Here is a 21662-nt window from a genome sequence, read left to right as displayed (position 1 = left end):
CAGCAGACCCCTCTCTCCCTTGTCCACCCCCTGGCAACGTGACATCCCCCCCCCCCCCCCCCCCCCCCCCGCATGCTGGCCTCACTCATAATCACCCCCCTTGTAACCTGGCCTGAGACGGTCACCTGTGCCAGGTCACAGTTTTCACAGATTTCCACTTCGTGAGTGTTACTGCTCCATTCTCTGCCTGGAGGTTGCTGCCATGCTTTGGGTTCTGTAAGCGTCTGACCTTTCGTCGTGCACATCGTAATGAACTTCTTGTTTTGAGACAACTTTTCACTCTGTACTTGAGACTTGGGGCATGTTGTCTGTATCCTCCGTATACTTCAATGCGTATAGTCATGTGTTCTGCTTTACTAGTTTGAATTCTTGGTTCTGTAGTTGTGTGTGCTGTGAATCCTGTTAGGCCTGGTATGTTTTAATGGCTTGCATATTTATGTGTATTAGGAAATTCAATAAATAAAGTATTACTGGCAGAATATTTGTAGCTGTAGTGATTTGTTAATAGGAATGCTTTTTATTCACTAGTTAAAAGAGTAAAGGTTCGCTTTCACTCTGGCACCAACATGTTTCAACTGAGGCTGACTGATGTTGGCATATGTGCTGGATAAATGTGAGCGTCTTTTGTTCGGTTAGTGCAGACTGGCAGCAGGAAGCCAGCTGACACCTTCCGGAGTGATGAAGCTCTCCAGACGATTTGGCTTAATGCTTGTTGACAATGTGATATAATGGCCGCTGGCTCGTGATGAGGTTATGCTAATACCCTGCAACTGTCACAAATTCAAAAAGGGGAGCGGCTGCTAAAGGCTGACTGGCTCACTGACAAGAGACTGGAACCTGGTGAAATGAGTCCTTATGGACTGGATGCAGCGGCGGGTGTAGGTGATTGACAGGAAACAGGAAGTGATGACAGAAACCAACAAGAACCAAGGCGCCTCCTCCAGGATCACACCGTGACCCCGACGACAGCAGATCCTGGATTCTGTTTCCGCATCCTGCAATTAACCAGGGGCACTAACGAACGCGGAGCTGCTGGGGCGCAGCGGAGGAGCCGAGCGAGTCCCATCGGCCCTCATGCCCGTCACTGTGGAGCCGAACGGGGGGAAGACCAGTGAGCGTCATTATGCGAGCGCTGCTCGCTGCAGTCGAGTAGCAGAAACTTTTAACAAGCACAGAGGAGGTGAGCCGTCATCATCGCAATGCAGGCGATGTGCAGTAGTGAAATCGTAATTACTGCTGATTGTGAGTAAGTGTGTTTTGCTTTGATGAGTATTTGGCTGTGGAAGGATTTGATAAGGTAAATATTTGGAGTTTTCTTTAATTAGCTTTTTGCTTTTATATTAAAGGGTTTTCCTACTACACTATATACCTTTCTAGTCGTTTTTGCTCTAGACTGCTCTAAACTGAGGGATGCACACTTTCCTTAGTCTCGGGTTGCGCGTTCTCGCTTTCTGTGGACAGAGCATGCATTTGCATATTACCATGCTCATATTCCATAAATTCATGAGGCCAGACTGACTATTCACGCAGAATACAAGAGGACTTTGACTCAGACCCTCACAACAGTATAGAATTGCAGGCGTCTGTCCACATGGGACGGTGTAATGGGGGATAAGTCCCAGTCATCCATCACCTGACCTTGGTGTCTCATGCACTCGACAGCCACCTCTTATCACGTCAGACGCCCTAAAGACAATGTCCGCATGTTCCTTTCACTGTTACTGCGGCTATTTGCCTCCACTGAGGAGAGAACCAGTGCAGACGGAAAAGCAGGGAGGCATGAGCTTTTTCTGAAGCACATGTCTCCAAACATGGCAGTGAACTTTAAAAGTAATTTATTCAGCAGACAGGCGCTGAGAAAGATTGATGTTCATATTTCATCCATCAACGGTTTTCATAATTCACCAGGCTGCTGGACGGGTTCTAGTCAGAGCTTGTCAAGCCAGCTATGGCAAGTACATTCTCAATTCAGCTGCCTTATTGATAATCAAATCTTGTCAGTAAGCATGTCTGCTGGTACATTATGATCAGAGAAAGTCTTGGTGTCTGGAGACAGCGGAGGGGAAAAGGCGGCGGTGCCTGCACTGCAGTCAGTGACTCTACAACAGTCAGAACTGAGCGCTCCAACCTCAAACGCGTCGCCCCACGGGCGCCAGATATCACAGGTGCCCCAGCAGCCGGCAGCTTGGTCGCTGCTTAGCTGTGCCCTTAATGTTTGGGTTGGGGCGTTAGAGCCAAGTGGTACAGCCTGAAGTCAGAGTGGAGAGTAAAACCAGACCCCTGGGTGTTTCATTAAACTTAAATAGAAAGGACTGGGGCCTTGGTGGCATCAACCACTTCATATCTCTGCTGCAGAGAATGTTTGAACTTGATTGTCAAATCTGTGCAGATGTTAGAAGCGTCACTTTAAAGAAGAGGGTTGTTCAGTCTGTCCTGAGGACAATGAAGGCAGTGGGTGAATAAGAAGCTCATCTGGTTCTGCTCAGTGTCAGAAGTTATAGCACGGGAACATCTGATTGGTGGATTTTCTGCTATGCTTTTCCAGTTACATCATTTGACTCAGTTTTGTTGAACTTCTGCCGTTTTCTAACCTGTTGGCCATGTTTAATTACATCAAAACCAAATAATCAAAATGCAAGGAGGCCCGGGCCTGTCGGTTAATATTTAATAAGCAATGTGCAGTTTGCGAAGAGGAAAATTGAATTACTGATGGGATTGTTTTGCCTCCTCTGTAAGTTCCCTAAAGGGCAGAGGAAGCAGTCATGACTCTCTCCCCTTGGTGGAAACCTGGAACTTTAGAAAATGACTCGTCTTTGCTGAGAAAGACGTGCCTTCTGACACCGTGAGGTCACTTCTCATCCGGCCGCCACCATTTTGAGCGACGCCACCTCTGAAGCGAACCCGGGTTTGAGCTCCACGCGCTCGCCGGCGGCGGCAGGCTTCCAGCAACCTGCGGATCCTCACCCATAAATCCGCCTCGAGGCCACTCTGCCCGACGTTACATGACTAATTGCTTCCCAAACGCTCTGCCTAGACGCTCGTTTCGATTTGTAACGCAGCCAATAAATTCTTCCTCTATGGTGGCTCAGACACTGCACTTCCTCCAGATGACCACGGCTGACAGCTTATCATGGCCCACAAGTTTTGTTTTCCTCATTGTTCAGTGTTTTGACAGGGATGGATGCCTCAGTAAGGCACAGAAGACAAATGATGACAAATTCTACACAGAACACTGAATATCCTGGATACTGCAAATGGTTCTCCGAGTTCCCTGTTGAGGTATTGTTTCATCCAGTTGCACAGACCATTGTATTTTTTTCTCTTCTTCCTTTTTACTTACTGTAGCTTTTGAGAACATATATTGTATAAAAATGGACCTCATATTTAACTTACTTAAACTGGGATTTTGTTTAATTTACTTAAACTGGGATTTTGTTACTGTAGATTAAAAATAGGCGGGGAAATATTGATATAAACCAATTAGCTTCATATCATTAATTAGAATTACATCTGCATTTTTTGTGAAATACTGGCTGCATTTCTTTTCTGACAGCATCAGTGAGTTGGGCTGTTGTATGGTGTAAAGGGAACAGCCCAATATAAATGATGTAAGTCAATCATTCGACATGTGTGATGTGTGTTGAGGACATTCTGCTCAGATCAGATCAGTATATAAACCGTATTTGTCCCTCGCGGTGCACAGTCATTCTGACACATCTGACTGATGTGACTCCGCATTTCCAGCCTGACATTTTAACTCACAGCTGTTCTCTCGCTCACTGCAAACCAGGTGCTGAACATTGCGCACTATTGACAGTCATAGTGAAGGCGTTAACAATTACATCAAAGTTCATAAAGTGGTGCATGACTGTCAATTAGGTCTGGAGACAAGCAAAGTCCAAATGAAATGGGCACAAGGGGTTAATGGTGGCAGACAGTCCAGCGTTTTGCTTTTTTAAGCAGCTTTGTGTTTCTTTCCCTATAATTAGCTTTTGAAAAAAAATGTACAAAGCATAAAAAGCATGAGAATCACCGTGTTTAAATATTTTTTCTTAATTAAAAAACATTTATTTTGACACAGGCTTAATCCTCGTCAGTAAATCATCCTGAAGCCGGCTGTGATGGCAGTTTAGGCTGAAGGCGCGAAAGGTTCCATTTGCGGTGTGATTTTTCTCATTATGAGCAGAGAGCCTCTGTAACAATGCACCCAAGACCGTTATGCATTAGACCTGTGAACAACGCCTACAGCTCCTTCTCCAAGCTTCATTTGCACATTAATTCTTGTTGACAGCCGTGCAGATAGAATTAACCTGCTGATTTTCCTAACAGGCCACTAAAATACCACAATGGGTCAAAGTTTAAGTTCCAAGTGGCTGTGCAGGGTTTCACCAGTTCTGTGTGGCTGATTTTAGACAGCTGGCCCGCTTGGGTAAAATGTGGCGAAGGTGACGAAGAGGAGCGATCGGCATCTCCTCTCGCTGCAGCCTCCAGACTGAGGTCAGAGGTGACCGTAACCTTCAACCCGACAGGGCAGTGGAACGCGCCCCCCCCAGCCTGCATGCTGGTAAATTATTCTTTAACTAATTAGAACTAAGCCCGAGGAGTAATTGGTTTTCAACATATTCTTTGTCCTTCTAATGATTGTTTTATTCGTTCTTCAGCTTTCGAAGACTTTAATTACGTGAAGTGACACTGAAGCTTTCCATCCAACGGCTGCGAGAGTGTGTTGTTTAACTGCTAATTAAATCCATGTTGTTCCCTTTGTCGGTTTTATTCCCTGCTAGCATAAAGCTTTTGATGAAGCTGATGAACAAAACCGAAAATTGATTCAGATGCAATTATTTTTATACAATATTGGCAAACCCCAATCTCAAACAGTTGCTTGTATTTAAATAAAGGGGCCAAATCTGTTTTTTTTCCTCGTTCAAACCAATGAAACCTGCAGCGGTTTAATTGAAGTACTGCTTCATAATCAAGATGTAATTTGCTGCGCTTCCATTTTTCTTTTAAAGCTGCCTCTAATTTATAAAACTGAGGCACCTTTTGTAGAAAGAGCTCCTTTATTTCCCCCACACATAACTCAGTCAGGATGAAGCTGCATGACTTAATAAAGCCAGTCGCTCCACTGAGTGGAGGGTGACTGGAGGTTTACTGTGTCATCTCTAAAACTGCTTGATCCCGCATGCGTCAACTATTGGCCTGTTAACGACACATAAAAGAACAAACGACAACGGTTGACAGATTAAATAGGTTTAATAATATGCCCATGCCAGATCATGACAAGTAAATCACTGGAGCTTCGAAATATGAGTTACCATAAAACACAGTGGAGAGCTGCTGAATAAATCACATTGTTTTCCTGCCTGGTGCTTTGGAAGCTGTGTGGCACTAAAACTAAGCGTCCATTGTAAATATGAGATGTCTGAGATCTTTTGCTTCACTTTCCTTCAGTTAAACATTTAACTTTTTTCGAGCCTCCGCCTGTGAAGTTGCTCCGAACAGGATTTTCTTCAGCCCGACAGCTCGAGATGCACCAGAGCACAGCGTCCCTGTTCATGAATACTACAAATGAAGTTTGGGATGGAGTAAAGGCGCAGCCGCTGGGCCTGCATCTCTCTGCTATCAGTCTGAGGAAGCTGCCCTTCACCGGGTGAAGCTGAGGAGACGCGGCGGCAGATAGAGCTGGCAGCTCCTTCTCGACGCCCATCAGCACGTTGCATCGTGGGACGGCAGCAGAGATGGATGAGCCTGTCTCATCGCACGTGTGACTGACGCTGACGGAGAGCTCGGCGGAGGAGACAGGAGGCCTGTCCGTCATTTACAGGTGCGTTCAGGGCCATTGTTCTCCGTAGGAGAGAAGTTCACCGCCGACGAACGGGCCGTAAACACCGAGCGTGATGGGAAATTGGCACCTACCAGAACATGGTGTTATTTAGAGCCACAGTGGCTCATCTTGGCAAATAATATAAAAACGGAACATACTGCTGCACATCCAGATGCGATATGGAAGCATGTGAAATGGGGAAGAATAATAATGAGCCTGCAGCCACTACAGCAAACAGCCTCTTTATATTTCTGGAGCTTTCAACAGCACCTCATGCTCCATTTACAACCTGGTTTAGTGCCTGTCAATAAGGTTCCATTCCTCCCATCACGTAATCACCTCTCCATGTCAGTGAATGCAACTCGAAGCTCAACATGAGGTAAAGTAGTCAAACTATATGCCAGCACTAGAGATGACATCAAATTATCCAGATTATCAGAAAGGCCGTTTTTATTCCATGTCGTAAAACCTTTTTTTAATTATTAGTCAGACTTGATGAGCTGAGATTAAAAAAAATGGTTGTGACTGAGTCCTTTACTATCTGTAATAAACTCATTTTAGTTTGATGGTGTTCGCTTGAGGCTGGATTTGAGGGTCATCTGTACCTTACTCTGTATTTCAGCTTCATAGAAGGAGACGACATGGAACAGGATGAACCCAAGCAAATATTTTATTTAACCAGGCAGTTTATTGGAATGGCTCAATTCCTCCATGTCTCGTATCCTCTCTGCTGGTCTGCAGATCGCTGGCCCATAACCAGACACGGCATCGCTGCATCACATATTTGCTGTTATGTTTTCATCGACAAATGTTACTCTCCTGACTGGTCATCAAAGCAGTAATGCTCCACAACCAGAGCGGGCGTTTGCTCTGAGATGATACGAACCCAAGCCAAGTCTGCTAATTGGATTTCAACGTTTTATCAAAGCTGTTTGGGTGAATATTGTGCTACTGGTCCACAGTTAACTGCCTTCTAGAAAATGCAAAACGCAAGTACTTTAATATTAAGACAGATGGCGGCGTGTTGGCCTTGAACATGTGTTTGTCTGCGTGTGTACAACGCATCCCTGCTTGGTAACGAGAATGCAACGCCATTGATAAGCTGTTCTCACTCCACAGAACATCTGGCCTGACCTTGTACTGCAGCGCCGGCTAAATAAGTCCGAATGATAATGATGCTTTTACTGGCCCCGGTGCCCACATTAATCTCCATGAGCAGGTGTTCGCCCCAGCAGCCGCGTGTTTACCTTTGGTTTGTTAGCATTATGCTAGTGATCTAAGTGCTGTCTGGGGGGCAGCGCCGCTCATTCGATCCACAACGTGCACAGCGTGCGAGCGCCGCTGTGGCACGGTTCGACACCAATAATCATCACGGAGGCCAAAGGCTAATGTCCACGCGGTGCTCCCCGCAAATGTGGCAGAGTAGAGAGAAAGAAAGCGGCGCTTCTGTTGAGATGCATAACCCGTGAATACAAAATGAAACGTAATCAGTGGTTTGAAACAACTCTTTAAAACAATGGACTCAGACTTTCCGTTTGACATAATGTCCATGACCTCAGACTCCTCGGTGGAATATTTACAGGTTGATTCTTAACATCTGCATCTCTGCATCAGGGGGAGCAGGGTGGAAGCCTGCGTGTCCTGGTTCTGGAGGAAAGGAGCCACATTAATCAACCCCATCCGAGCGGACAAGGGGAGAGTCCAAAATTAACATGTCACCGAATTTAGCCCGTTTAGACGACGGGGAGGTCACGCTCCCGCTCCGCAGGAACACCCCGGCTTCAGCCTCCCTCGCTGCCCGTGGAGAAGGAAGGAACCCTTCCCTGGTGTTAAAGTTTAAGGTGGTGTGAAAGAATGAGCAACATCATTTACTAATAGACTTCCCACTAGAATTTAAAGTAGCCACTTAAAATACATTGCTGACTATTTTAGGAAGGTCAAATCAATTTATTATAAAAAGCTAATTAAACAGGCATCAATCTTTTTTGCCTCCTAGTTGGAGCGGCTGATGGCTGCAGGCAGATAAGACCCAGACTCATATGCAGACAACAGCCTCTTCTTCAACGTGGAGACAATGGAGCTCGCTGGATTGATTCGGAATTGATTGAAGGTTCACGCCACAGAAGGATCTCCAGTTTTTTTTTCTCTGGGAGTATTTCAGCAAATCTGATAACATTGTTAGAGAGCGAGGCAGGGAGATAACCCAGTTCGAATGCAGCGGGGAAGGATTCTGCTCCGGAAGATGCTGCGATTTGGCTCTCATCTCGGCGGCCCAGGACGAGATGTAATTTGGTCACAGCAGATTGAGCACCTCTCTGCAGACCCTACGGACAGCAAGTGCTCTGATAGTGAAACACAGCGGCGGAGGATGCGGCCGCGCATCCGCCCAGGCGATTTCTTTAAATGAGCACATATTGGCAGGTGCCCAAGCAGCCTGTGTGTGTGTGTGGGGGGGGGCTTCACGCGGACTTTGGCCAGGAGCGTTTAGGTGATGGCAGATGTCCTCCTCGTCTTAATGGGGGAGCTGGAGTTCAGCGTTAGTGGCCAGAATGCATCAAATCTGCAACAGCACATTGTCTGAAATCTGTATTCACCAGGACGTCACAATGGAGCACGTTGAGCGCATTTTTAATTGGCTCTAAAAACGAGGCCTTGAGACACGCACATTTTGGAAATACAAATGAAGTGTCAAGTCGGAGTATTCCTAGCCGGCTGCTCAAATATGATAACAGGACGCTTTTCTGCATAAATCAATAAAGTGGCCCTGTTATCAATTATAATTCTCGGCGCTAAGGAGGCCGTATAGCTGCAGTCAAAGCAGGAGCACGCGGCCACTTAGTGAGGAATGGGACAAGCTCGCTGATTAATTTGTAAGAACAGTCAACAAAGAAAAGAGCACTGTACGTCACCTGGCGCAGACAGTATAAATACAAGCTCTAAATTATATTTGTTGAGATGCAAACATAGATGGATTGCCTCTCCACCCACACTGTGAATTAAAATGCAGCGTACTCACTCCTCCTGCTGCAGAAATTTAGCTTTATTTATTTCATTTTTTTTTTTTTTACTTAAGCAGGCAGCAGCATGGAATAATAAATCGTCCTGTTTGGTGGTTGGTTAAGACTCATTAAAAATCTTCATAAGGAACCGGAGCCAAGCGAGGCTGTGCGCCGTGCGGACAGCACAATAACAAACAGCTAAATAAATATTGTTCCTCGGTGATAGTTTCTTTCGGGGATTTGCATTAATAAGATAGTGGGTGTGCAGTAATCAGCTAATGGCAATCCTGGCCGTGGCGGGCTAATAGCCAGGAGGTTGCGCTACAATTAGCCGGTGATTGCAGGCAACAGCTGAGACGTTTGGCTTCTTCTGAGGAGGATTGAGACTTCAGCTTAATGAGAAAGACTGCTTTGTTTAAATCAAAATGTTTTGCCCAATTTGTAATCAAACCGCCGCCCAAGATAGAATCTGTGAACATACCTGAGGGCCAAAAGTCCAGGTGTCAGACTAGAAACAAGATTTCGACAAACCAGCAACAACTGGCATCAACCAATTGTGTGGCAACATGCCACACAATTGATGCCATAAGATGTCTGATGGCATTAATACAAACTGACCTCTGCAGATGCTAATGCAGCTATTGCTGTAGCTCATACAACACAGACATGTGAGCTGCTACTGTAATGTCACAAATGTGCTTCTCCTCCAGTTCAGCCACCTGATGGATTCTGAATCCAGAGCCGCCCAGTATTCCTGCACCTGCACTCGCTTGGTCGCACAGCAAGCAGATTAAACAGCAGTCGCCTGGAGTCAAGGGGCCTGCAGGTGTGCAGGTACTCGAGGAGCCTCTCGTCCCCTTCCGCCCAGACCTTCAGCTGGCCTCTTGGACCTTTTGGACCCGACCTCCCTGGACCCCAGCATTAATGCTGATTATGAGAATTTCTTTAAAAACTGTTGGTCACGCTTTCCATATAGCCATCATTACGACGAGTGCATGAGAGCGTGTCTTAATGACAAGTTATAGATTTAAGCACATTTATAACCTGGGCATCTGTGCCACTTCAGCTCTGACTGGGTGATCTTTATTCCCGGTGGTAATTGAGGGCAGGACAAAGTCATTTAATGCCAGACCTCAAACTCACTAGAGTGTCGGATGGAAAGAAATTAAATCTACTAAGTTTGCATATATCCATTTTTAATGGGCTGGGTAAGAGTTTGAGCCTTTCGTCTGCATTGTGTCCTTCGGAGAGCAGACACGCCTCATTTGAAATGATTTCACCTGAGAGAGTTGCGCTCATGTACAACAGAAGTTCACTCTGCTGGTGTTTGATTACCGCTTCCAGCGGCGAGTGGTGCAACAAAACAAACCTGCTGACGCCCAGAAGACTTCCACGTTGCTCTCTCTCTCCTTCTGAAGAGGACGTTTCAAAGGGTCTTTTTGTTGCGTCGCCATTTCCCATCTCCACACTCTGTCTTCCAGCTCCTTTATCGCCAGAGATCCCCACCAAGGTGGTGGAGGTAATGGCTGTGATGCCTTCCCACCCTCTACATGGCGGTGGATTAATGACACGCTGCTCCCACTGTCGTTGGAGGGGGGGCCGTTTAACGAGCTGCCTTGTTTTCCTCCCCCGGCCTTCACACGGGTACCGCTCGCGCTGGTAATGTGCCGCGGTGCTGGTGCGTGCGGCCCGGCTGTGACCCAGATCAGAGGCGTTGTCGACGCCGCGGCTCCGGTGGAGAGCAGAGAAACCCTGCAAGGGAAGAAGAAGCCCGAAGGCGGCGGCCGACGCCGCGCGCTGACGCCGCACGTGTGCTAATACTTGAGGAGAAATGACTTTGAAGTGGCTGTACTCTCCGGCGCTGCGGTGATAACGGAGCTGGCTCATCGTGGGATTGGTGCCAATTAATGGTCTCATCTGTGGCGATATATTACCCCTTCGTTGGACGCCAACCAAATCACCCCCGTTGCCTTAAGAGACAAAATCAATCACCCCCCACTGCCCGTCAGTGTCCAAACGCCAGCCTCTCATCAGCGCAACCCAGAAGAATATTTTTACGCTTGGCCTCAGCTTTGATTTCCAGAAAGCTCCGTCAGCCGTTTCCTGTTGTAAAAGCTTGTGCAACCAAAGACCTTTTAGAGCTGGAAGGCGTATCGATTCTCACACGAGTCATTCTTGCGCCGGAGACAATCGCTGCAGCTCACGAGCGAGGAATTCAGCACATGACGACCTCTCTCTCTCTCTCTCTCTCTCTCTCTCTCTCTCTCTCTCTCTCTCTCTCTCTCTCACCAGGCCTCCTCGGGCTCAAGTACGGTGTCTTTTAGCTTCCACTAGTTGCAATTGTTACAATCAGCTGCTGTTGAAGCTCCTCCTCCATATGAGCCATGGCTACTGTTGTAAGTGCTCCTTAAATTCACACTCTTCAGTCATTTTACAACTTGCCTTTTGTCAAGCTCATTTCATGTGGTTCTGCCTTTCTTTGTTGGGATCCCCGGGTTCACTTTTTCACATTTCCTCCATTCTTTTAGTATTTACCAAATGTGTTCACAGGACGTGGGTGTGAAATATCAGCATTTCAGTCAATATAGCGATTTAAACCTCCTAAACAACCCACATAAACCTCGCGAGGTTGCCTCTGTTACGCTCATACAGTTGCATTAACTTTTGCTCACTGCTCAGGAGCAAACTTTTCGGAGGGCACGTACTGTAGACGTTCGCAGCCTTTGTATTAATGCTGCAATAACCTTCGGGATGTTCTCAGTGATTATAGGTGCTTTGGTGCTGCACCAACATCACAGCCATAATCCCAGGGAAGAACAGCCTCCTGGATATTTGTGCTCGGGGTAATAACAAACTCATAATCAATACAGTTTGAGCCTGCACCGCTTATTTGCCTTTCAGGGCCTAATAAAACCAAAAAAACGTATGCATCTGCTCTCAGATATGGTGAATATATCGCCTTCTGGTTCCCACTGCTAAATATTACACCTTTATGCACTGGAATAATCCAAGTGCAGGAGTTTCACATTTGCATGTGATTTATTTTACTTTGCATCGCACTGGAATGAGAGATTTTATAGAGGCAGCAAAAGTCTGGTTTGCTCAGAAAATAAAGCTGCAATAAGAAACATTTAAAAGAAATGTGATGTAATGAAGCATGTTTACTTGTTCTACACACGGATACAGTTTCATTAGCTTTAAAAGGAGCAGCAGGTCATTTTATTGTCTTAGCTCACACACTGGATGTGAAGCAGCTGGGATGGCGTTTTATTAACTCCTTTTATTCACAGCTCCATCCATTGAAGCTGCTCAGTAACCATCAGTGTGACTGTACATTACACTTACTCTGGCTCCTCTGTGTTTCAGATTCCAGCCATATTTTAGTGCTGCAGACCAGCTCGACTCCACATCTCACCAGCCTAATTACCGAGAGCAGCTACATCAGTTATTTCAGCCATACTCGCCTCAATGAGGGAGGAAAACTATCTGAACTCGCTAACTTTCTAACATGCAATTCACATGCTGTGACCACAAACAGCCCCGTTTTTTGACTCCACACTAATAAAGAAGCCGCGAAACAATTTGAAAAAAAAAAAGCTGGTTTTCTTCCACTTCCAGCGAGCGACGCTGAAATCGTTTTTCGTAGTTTTCAGCTTTGTCAAATCAACTGTCAACACAATTTGCGGAGCCTGTAATTACGGAGGCACAGGCTCAGGATCGGAGTGTAAATGAACTCATCAACCGCGTCGTCGAGGCCGCGCAACCTGCATGGAGAGCAGAATGCACGATCGGAACCTAATCTCTCTGGGCTGCGTGCAAAGTGTTTGGTGTTTGAATGGGGGAAAATTCTCCTTTAATAATGATTTTTTGAGCCTCTTTCTTCTGTGTTCTGGTGAAGTCCCACTGGGCTCAGTCGAAAGCAGCTGCTCAAACTCAACACCGACGTCCCCGCGGTGATAGACCTGTTTTGTGACTGTCACACTTAGCCGGCCCACCTGGGAACGCGGCCATCGACGTGGGATGTCCTGCTCGGGATTGTTGTTCAAGCGCTGCTCCGTGTTGTCCGTGGCATTTTGATTGAATGTTTTCCATTCGCACAAAGAAAGAGACTCTTCTTAATGGCCCCTTTCATGTGACAGTGATCTATATGCAGGTAATTACAATTGGCTATGATGGATAGTGCTGTCAGATTTACCATGATTATGCTGAGATTAAACATGTTTCAGAAATTTTAAATGTCAAAAACTATTACAAGGTCACAGGAGGAGTTTCTACTTCAGATTTTAATTTATTACTAATAATAAAACTGCAGCTTGAAATGATTTGTACTTAAACTTATTCGAAGTCAACGAGTCTGTCTCGTAATAAACCGGACAGTTTATAAATGACAAACCATGTGCATCTTGTTTATGGTGATTCATTTTTTAGCGTGGCTGATGTTTATTCAGACGGTCTGACTGTGATGGATGCCTAATAGATGGGGCGACAAAGCCAGAGAGGCGACCTCTTCTGTCAGCGTTTGTAAAATAAACCTCACAATGGAGAAGGTGTCAGTAGATGAACAGCCCTGTGGGCTTTATTTTACCTCAGGATCCCTGGGAGGATTTATCTCGCCTGTCATTTTGGGTAGCTATTGTCATCCCTTGTTAAATAGAGGTTATGTACAGTAGGATATAAAAATTAAAAAATGCTCAAGGTTGCTCTCTGAACGCTCGGCTGGATCTTCGCCAGCGAGAAAACGGAACCAGGAGGACATCCAGCAGTAAGACAGGGCTTTAAGGCCTAATTGGGCTGATTAGGGGGGCTCCTGAGCCAGCGCCGCTGATTAGGTGGAGTGATGGAGGTGATAAAGGCCGACTGGCAGGTGGCGCTGGGCAATTAAAGTGCACAGAATGAAGCAAAGTTTACCCCTGTCTCGACGGGGGCTTCGTTTTATGCTCCGCGAGCGGCGAGACGTGACCGCATCCGTCTTCATCTCGTGGCGACGCCGGCTCCGTGCGTCCTTATGACACAGGCGTTGACAGACTGACAGACAGCTGTGAACAACAGCGAGGTCGGCGGTGGGAGCGGCCGGACTGGAAGAGGTCGGCAACTTCTTCCCCGCGCGACGCTTCAGCATCCTCTTATTCTTCATCATTCGTGTGTGTCTCGCTCTCCCCGATTCAAACGATTATGTGCACAATTAAATATATATCTATTTTATTTACCCTCCGAGACACATCAACAAGGGAAAATTCGGTTTAAAAACAATAACTGGGAAAAGGGAGAAGGCGCCGGCGCCGGGTACAGCGGCTCTGCAGGGTGTGCTCCATAACCGAGTTAGCAAAACACAGAAGAAGTAGCTCTTATCTTCCAATTGTGGTGATGTACGATTGTTGTTGCTCTGCAGCTTGGACAGATGTGCCCCAGTCTGTTCAAAGTTGAGTTTTGTATCTTGGAAGAACTGAGTTTAGCAGCATCGGCCACAAGGCAGCAGTTACAGTACAGGCAGAGACGCATCAGTGAGTATATGACGACAAACACTCCAGTCTTGTCCAGTTTTGGCTGAAACCTGTTTTTACCCATAATGTGACAAACACATTAAAAATGTAGATCTGGTGTTAGTTAAATCCTCTAAATCTAAACAGGTGGAAAAACGCTACGTGAGCAGCAGCAGCCCATGAAGCAGAACCACTGCACTGACCAGAAACTCACAACACACTCCGGCAGCGACGATGAACTTGACTCGGGGGCCTGCAGCTCCGGTGCGAAGGTGGAGCTTATAAATTTCAAAATGAACAGCAGCGGTGGAAGCCGGCGCCTTTGGGGGAGTGACAGTGATAAATTGCCTCACAAAAATCTACGTTTCTACGTGTGGTATTATTTATTGGAGCCTGGTGTAGTGCGGCAGTAATCTCCCACACTGCTGTGCAGAGCCAGTGCTTGGATATGAGTTTCTTGTGTCTTAGGGCCAAATCATGCTTCCAACAGGACCCTACACAACAGATAACACACAACACGGCAGCGTTTGGTATCGCTCACACCTGCAGCTGGAATCAATCACCAAGTGCACATTTGCATTCAGACGCGGGAGAAGCTACGCAGCTTCACCAAACCAGCTGTGGTCGATTAACGGGAAGCTTGGGAGGTCGCTCCTCTCTCTTATTGCCTCTAGTTTATTAAAAGCAAATGTTAAACCAACATTTCTATCACTCGGCCTTATTGCTTTCTGATCGTTAGCGCGTGTGTATGAGGGAGTTTTCACCGGACTCGTCAGAGCAAAGGTCATCTAGAGACTCTGTGAACGCTCTGGAGCCTCCACTTCCGCCGCATAATTAGCCTTTTCACGATAACCTATAGCGCTCACACTGTGGCGTCTCTGCGGAGATTAGAGCACCCTGCCATGAAATCCAGCGCGGGCTCCTCGCGGACCGTGTGGAAAAGTTTATCCGAACAATACGAGCGGTGGCTTTTTCATTTCCAGCGTTCTGCCTCAGAGCTACGAATCCGAGTGTAAGATGATAGTATAATTGGAAATATGTCCGAATGTTTGTGTTTACGAAACCGACAGCATCTATGCTATGCTTAATAAACCATTAGTTCCCCCCAGTCTCTGCCCAGTGACAGTTTCCAAAGCTGTGACATTTATTTTCAAATGGTAATTGATTCAGGACGCCGTTAGTATGCAGCCCTGATTTAACAAGTCTACACTTTGGGGAAGAGGAGGGATCAAACCCTGGAAAGCAGAAACTAGACCTGTTTTTTCAGCTGCTGCTGTTTTTTGGCGCTGAGATGGGAGAGAGATTGGAAAAGGAGAGAGGTGGCTTGTTTTCCACGTTTTGCTTCCCGGCACACGCGGCTCCCGCCGAGGCCGTTATTGATTGGACGCCGCGGACGGAGCGGGCTCCGCGGCGGGCAGCGCCCGCCGCTCGGCTCCGCTCGGCCCCGCGGGCTGTGTTCACTCGCGCGTCTTACCTGCGAAGTGGAAGCGCCAACAACAACAGCAGCAGCTCGAAGGCGCAGTAATCCTCAGCACACAGTCAGGCCCGCTGCACAGGAATAATGGCGCCGCATACGCGTCGGCTGCGTCCAGACCGCGCGAAAAAAGCGTCACAGTTGTCACCCGTGATTAGAGCTCGTGGGCGCCGCGGACGTTCGCCACCATGACACACTCGATGAGGACAAATGAGGAATTGATTTGCCATTTAGCGTGATTTCTAGCAGCTGCCAGTTGGGTCCGTCGCGTGTCCTTGCTGTGAGCTTTGCTCCAACATCTGCTGACGCCGATGAAGGTAATCGCTCATCACAAAAAGCCCCATTAAAAAAAAAAAAAAAACACACACACCTCAAAGGAAGCGCGTGAAAAGAGCAATTTCTGCGCCCAGGGATTTTTTGCTTCATCACAATGGAGAGCTTCCGGAAACAAACACCGAGCTCGGCATTGGATTTGAAGCTGAGGCCGCGGAGCAGAGGTGAAATGAGTTTAGCGCCACAATCTTGGGTAAACAAGACAAATGCGCCGCGTTCCGCAGTTTACACCCTCTAATCTAATCTCCCGCCTGATCATTAGTGTTGCACAAGTGATGAAAAGAAGGAAATCTTCAGCAACGCCGCTTCAATCGCCTCTGTTTCATCTGGCAGCCTCCATTATGTGCGGTTTTCTCCTAAAACCCATGAAGAAGAAACATAACCACAACGCTCACAGAGACGAGGATAGAAACCTACTGGTGCCATTATTTGATTTTGTGTGTTGAGCCAAAATGTATCGGCTCAGTGTAATATCTGACTATTAAACCAAGGCTTTATTTGCCTGACAGCCACAAATGTGTTTTTTGTTCCTGGTGAAACACTTGGGATGGTGTGATGCACTCAAGGACACGCACACGCACACACACACACACACACACACACACACACACACACACACACACACACACGCTGCTTTTCTGTTTACTTTGCAATCACTGACCTCCTCTGAGAAAATCTCAGCAATTCTCTCTCCTTCTCCGCCGTTCGGTTGCTTCGTAGCTTGAGTTCAAACCCCGGTTTTATGCAGCATCTCAAAAACACACATTCAAACAATGTTGCTAAAAGTTTTTAATTTCCCCCGACCCTACTTTGCGTTCTTTAGAAATTCATTCGGTATTCTTCAAGGTGCGACTCATCCAGTCACTTAGGTCCAAATTAGAAGATTTAGTGTAGTTTATAATCCCCTTATATGCATCACAGGGCAGTGAGGTGTGTCAAATAAAAACAAATTATAGGAATCAACTCGCCTACAAGTCTCTCTGGTTGCACAGCTTAAACAAGTTCCTTCCCATCATAATAAATAATTTATCCCACCCAGAAAAGGCTGTCATTACGTAGGCACTTCTCCTCCTTCTCACTTCCAAGGGCCACTTCTAATAAACCGGTCTTTCTGTGAACCTCCAGGTGTTTCGCCATCGATCCCACAGGCTTGTGGGTGAATGTGGGATTCTACCAGTGCCTCAGCCAAGTCGCAGATCTATTTGTTATTTGAACAGGATAAGTGGCATCTCTGTCCCCCCCCCATCCTCCACTGTCATTGTTGGTTTCATCAGACTGTGACCTCCGCCGCACGCAGCCAAGTGTGAAGCAGTAACTCTAACCTTTACCTTTTCCAATTTACAAGCATCACATCTTCTCAGCCTCTTAACCAACCGTATCAAATTTGATGGTTGACCTTGACCATCTGGAAAATGTGTTTGACCAGTGGTTCGTACAACCATCATAACCCCTTGAGGGCCCGTTGTCCTAGAACAGTAGAGCGTTACATATGTTAGCAAAGTATCACATGTGAGGCGTCATTTCTCCAGCTATTTGACCACTGGTCGTCCAAACCCCGTCTCTGACAGACCACACCTTTATCAACTAAAGACGGATCCATTATGTTCTGATTGGGAACGGCATTTCTATTAAATAAATATTACCATGGAACTCACATAATGAGCAAAACGAATGTTGGGGATCATCCTCAGGGCTGCAATATTAATGCATGCAATATTAAAACATGTTACCTGCAGCAAATTCTATTTAAATATGCATATGCTCACGTTTATGCACCATGAACATAAAGTACAAGGGAACATTTGAAGAACGCGTGCACCTCAGAACGTCACTGTACAGGAATAACAAATAGCAAAAATATGGGGGATTTCTAATTTACATATTATTCAGTAAATAATTCATCATCTGGGAGTAGATGTCTTGGGTTGGTAGAGTCCAACAGCATCGTGCTTTCGCTGAAAACACCGGCTGGAAAACAACATAGCAAAATGTTTAAACTATATTCAAATGACTTTTTAAAATACGTATTTTATTATATAATGAAACCACTGATTTCATACTGTGACAGATAATGACAACGTCTAAAGCGAGCTGGCTCATGGTGTCAGATTAAGCCACTAATCTCAATTAAGACAACAAGGCCAGTTAATCTGAACCGCCGGCAGCGGACGCGGCGACACAACGACCTCTGTGGCGTTTAAGCCTCGGCGTCACAGCTAATGAGCCTGTTCTCGTTGATTGTTATGTCATGTGTCATCACCGTGTCTGTTGCGTGTTTGTTGCCGTGTGGTAACACTCATCAACAGCTATTAATCTGCCGGATTGTCTCTGGTCACAGAGGAATGAAGTGGGACTTCAGAATAAAGGGGAGTTTCCCTTGTCTTTCTAACACTGCATGAATTATAATTACTCAACAAAGCTGTGATCCACTTTAAATTTTTAATACTATGTTCTTTTGACACACATCTAAAACAGTTTAGGTCTGGAAAAGACCAAGATGTAATAAACCAAAATGATTGTGCATATGAATATTACTGAGAAACCAAATGATCCCAACTGAATGAGACTACACTGATATGAAACTCTTTATTTCGAACACTCTTGAAAATATTTGGATTAAATAAGTGAATAAATTTTTCAACTTATCCATTAAACAAACATACATTTTCTACCGCTTATTCCCATGCGGGGTCGCGGGGTCACTGGAGCCTTTCCCAGCTATCTACGGGTGAGAGACGGGGTGCACCCTGGACGGGTCACCAGTCCATCGCACGGCAACACACACCAACAGACAACCATTCAAACACACACACACCTACGGGGCCGTGGGAGGAAGCTGGAGAACCCGGAGAGAACCCACAGGGAGAACATGCAAACTCCACACTAAAAGGCACCCGCTCTGCCCCGGGAATCAAACTCCACCTTCCTGCTGTCAGGTGACAGTGCTACCGACTGCATCACCAGCCGTCCCTTATTCAACCCAGCTTTTCCTAATTTAATTTTAAAGGCAACCAAGCGTAACTAGTTTTAAGTTCAGATCCTACACTGCACCAACTTGTGTCGAGATGCATGGAGCCTCCTCAGATTCACGCTGCACTTCCTAGCCTTGAGCTTCTGAGACGTACTGACACTGCCTGGCTCATTAACAAAGGCGGTGCAGTGGACCTACGCGCAGAGGCCCCGTGTCAGAGGAGAGCAATTCCCCTCTGCCCCAGAACTGGGGCAGACTCTTTGGTTGGTGCTCTGAGATAAGCCAAATCAAGACCCACATGAAATCCCTGATTGAAAGACAAAATATAGAGCAACTAGATACTGGAGAGAGAATGTGGGGCAAATATATGTTGAACTCATCAGCGGGACAATTACAGGGGCAGGGCTTTCGAGAGCCTTCCCACGGCTCTGTCGAGAGCCCTGTTGTTTCCCAGCGTCATTGTTTTGTGCTGCTGGTGTGGAGAAGCTCCGGATCTCCTTGGTCCCATTCATTATTCCGCCGCCTCATTATTCTTCAGCCAATGTCGACCCCGCCGTTACCTGTCAGCACTTTCTGCTGAGGCCAGCTTTGCGCACTTGGAGCCGTTTAGCGCTAATGGACAATCCCTCTTCCTTCTGAGCTCAACATGCCATCTGATGTGCCATTTTGACTGACAGACGAACGGAGGGCCAATTTGCAACCGCTGTCTTCCAGAGCGTTCAGCGTGGAAAGACATTCATCAAAAAGCTCTGTGCCCTTTTTCTTGTCTGCCTGTCATATTATCTGTATAGCACTGTCAGGGGCACCGTAAAGTTGATCATGCTTTATTTCAAGGATGTGCATGAGTAGATCACATGACTGACACCAAGCAAAGGGTGGGCAATTAAAGTCTTCTTCCTCCTCTGTCCACTTCTCTTTCCAGGATGATCCAGAAAATTAGAACTTTGAAATAAAGTGCTCTGGACTGATGAGTCCAAAAGAAAGGGCTTCAACTTCAACTCCACAGTAAAGACGTCACTTCATCTGATCTGTGCAAAGGAAAAGTCTATTATGATCTGACGTTACACCATCCAGTAATAAACCAAGAATTCTAAAGATTCTACTGGTTCTACCATAAATCCTGCTGCATAGTGACTGAACATAGAACATTATGCATGTCATGAACAAGTCATGTTAAGAACTTTGCAGCACAGCATTGTTTTAAATGAAGCTCTACTGTGAATATTATATAATATCCTTTGAATTTATATTCTCTCAGATGTTTGTGAGTTCAGGAACTAAACATCCTAAAATCTGTTTGAAAACCATACTCATACATTCACATCAAGACCTCCATCCTCTTTGTGCAACTCCAGTCCACTTACCCAGTGTTTTGTGCGAACCCAGCATTAGCTGTTATCTCTTTTCGGGTCTTCCAGGTCCGGCTCTGTCTAAAAGCGCTGCACCAGTGCTACCCTTGACCTGCTCCTATGTTTCTTTGCAATGAACCCCTGCTTTTCTGCCTATTTTTCATAAACGTGGCCGTGTGGTCTGACATGTAGGCTGCAGGAACAATAGCCAACAGTCTCACTGGAATAAAGAAAGCAGGACTGTACTGTACTGTACTGTATGTAACCCAGAAACATGCAATATGTACGAGCAGCTGACATTCTACTTAATTCCTAAAAATGTGAAAGAACAGAGTTTTAATATCCAATTTGACTCCTAAGCAAGTACCAGCAATAACAATGAGTGTCATGTACTGTAGCAACTTTAAAAGATTAGTGGTGAGAATGTTTTGACAAAGAGCTGAGAGCATAATAACTTCATGTGAATAAATGTGATCACCTTGTCCCACCGGAGGCTGATATAAAAGCCATAACAGCAGACCTTGGTCAAACTGCATTCACCTTGATCAAACAGCGCTCAAGCTGAAAAACAAATTGATCTCGGCAGCGGTTTTAGTCCGCGCACCAGATGGATGAGCTTGGACACATGGAGTGGATGAGGACAGCGGAGTGTTTGAAAGTCAGTCTGATGTGGCTTCGTCTCACTGTCAAATGACCTGTCTGCTTGGTTTAATGTGCTCGTTCTGACCATCTGGTGGGACCAGATTCCACCGGATCAAATCACATTTGTGAATACGATTAATCCTTTATGAAAATGAATATTACTTTTCTTTATTAATAGTTTTAAATGTCCTCATTCCAGTATTTGCCCTTGTAATGTCTTTGTGAAATGAGCTTCAGTCAGTGACCCACAGGTGCAAACTGCAGGGTTATCACTGAACAACGCTGGAACAAGGACGCTCATTCATTCGAATGCTGCTCTCTGACAAACTCAAATAGTAAAAATCAGTAAATACGTAAGTTTGGATAAACTAATAAATACTAAAAAAATACATTTTTATCCTAAATTCCTGTTAAAGATACTTTCTAGGAGTCAACACTTCAAAGCAAACAAAAACAACATTATCCAGCTTTAAGCCAAATTCAACTTCTTCACATCTGAACTCTGAAGTAGTTGGAATTCTGAGAAGACAGACAAGGCTGTGAAGCAATTCAAAATCCCAGTGGCATCCCTGGAGTCTGATGACTGATAA

Source organism: Betta splendens, chromosome 8 (genome assembly GCF_900634795.4).
Source record: "Betta splendens chromosome 8, fBetSpl5.4, whole genome shotgun sequence".
Taxonomy (NCBI): domain Eukaryota; kingdom Metazoa; phylum Chordata; class Actinopteri; order Anabantiformes; family Osphronemidae; genus Betta; species Betta splendens.
Note: the sequence above shows the minus strand (reverse complement) of the source record.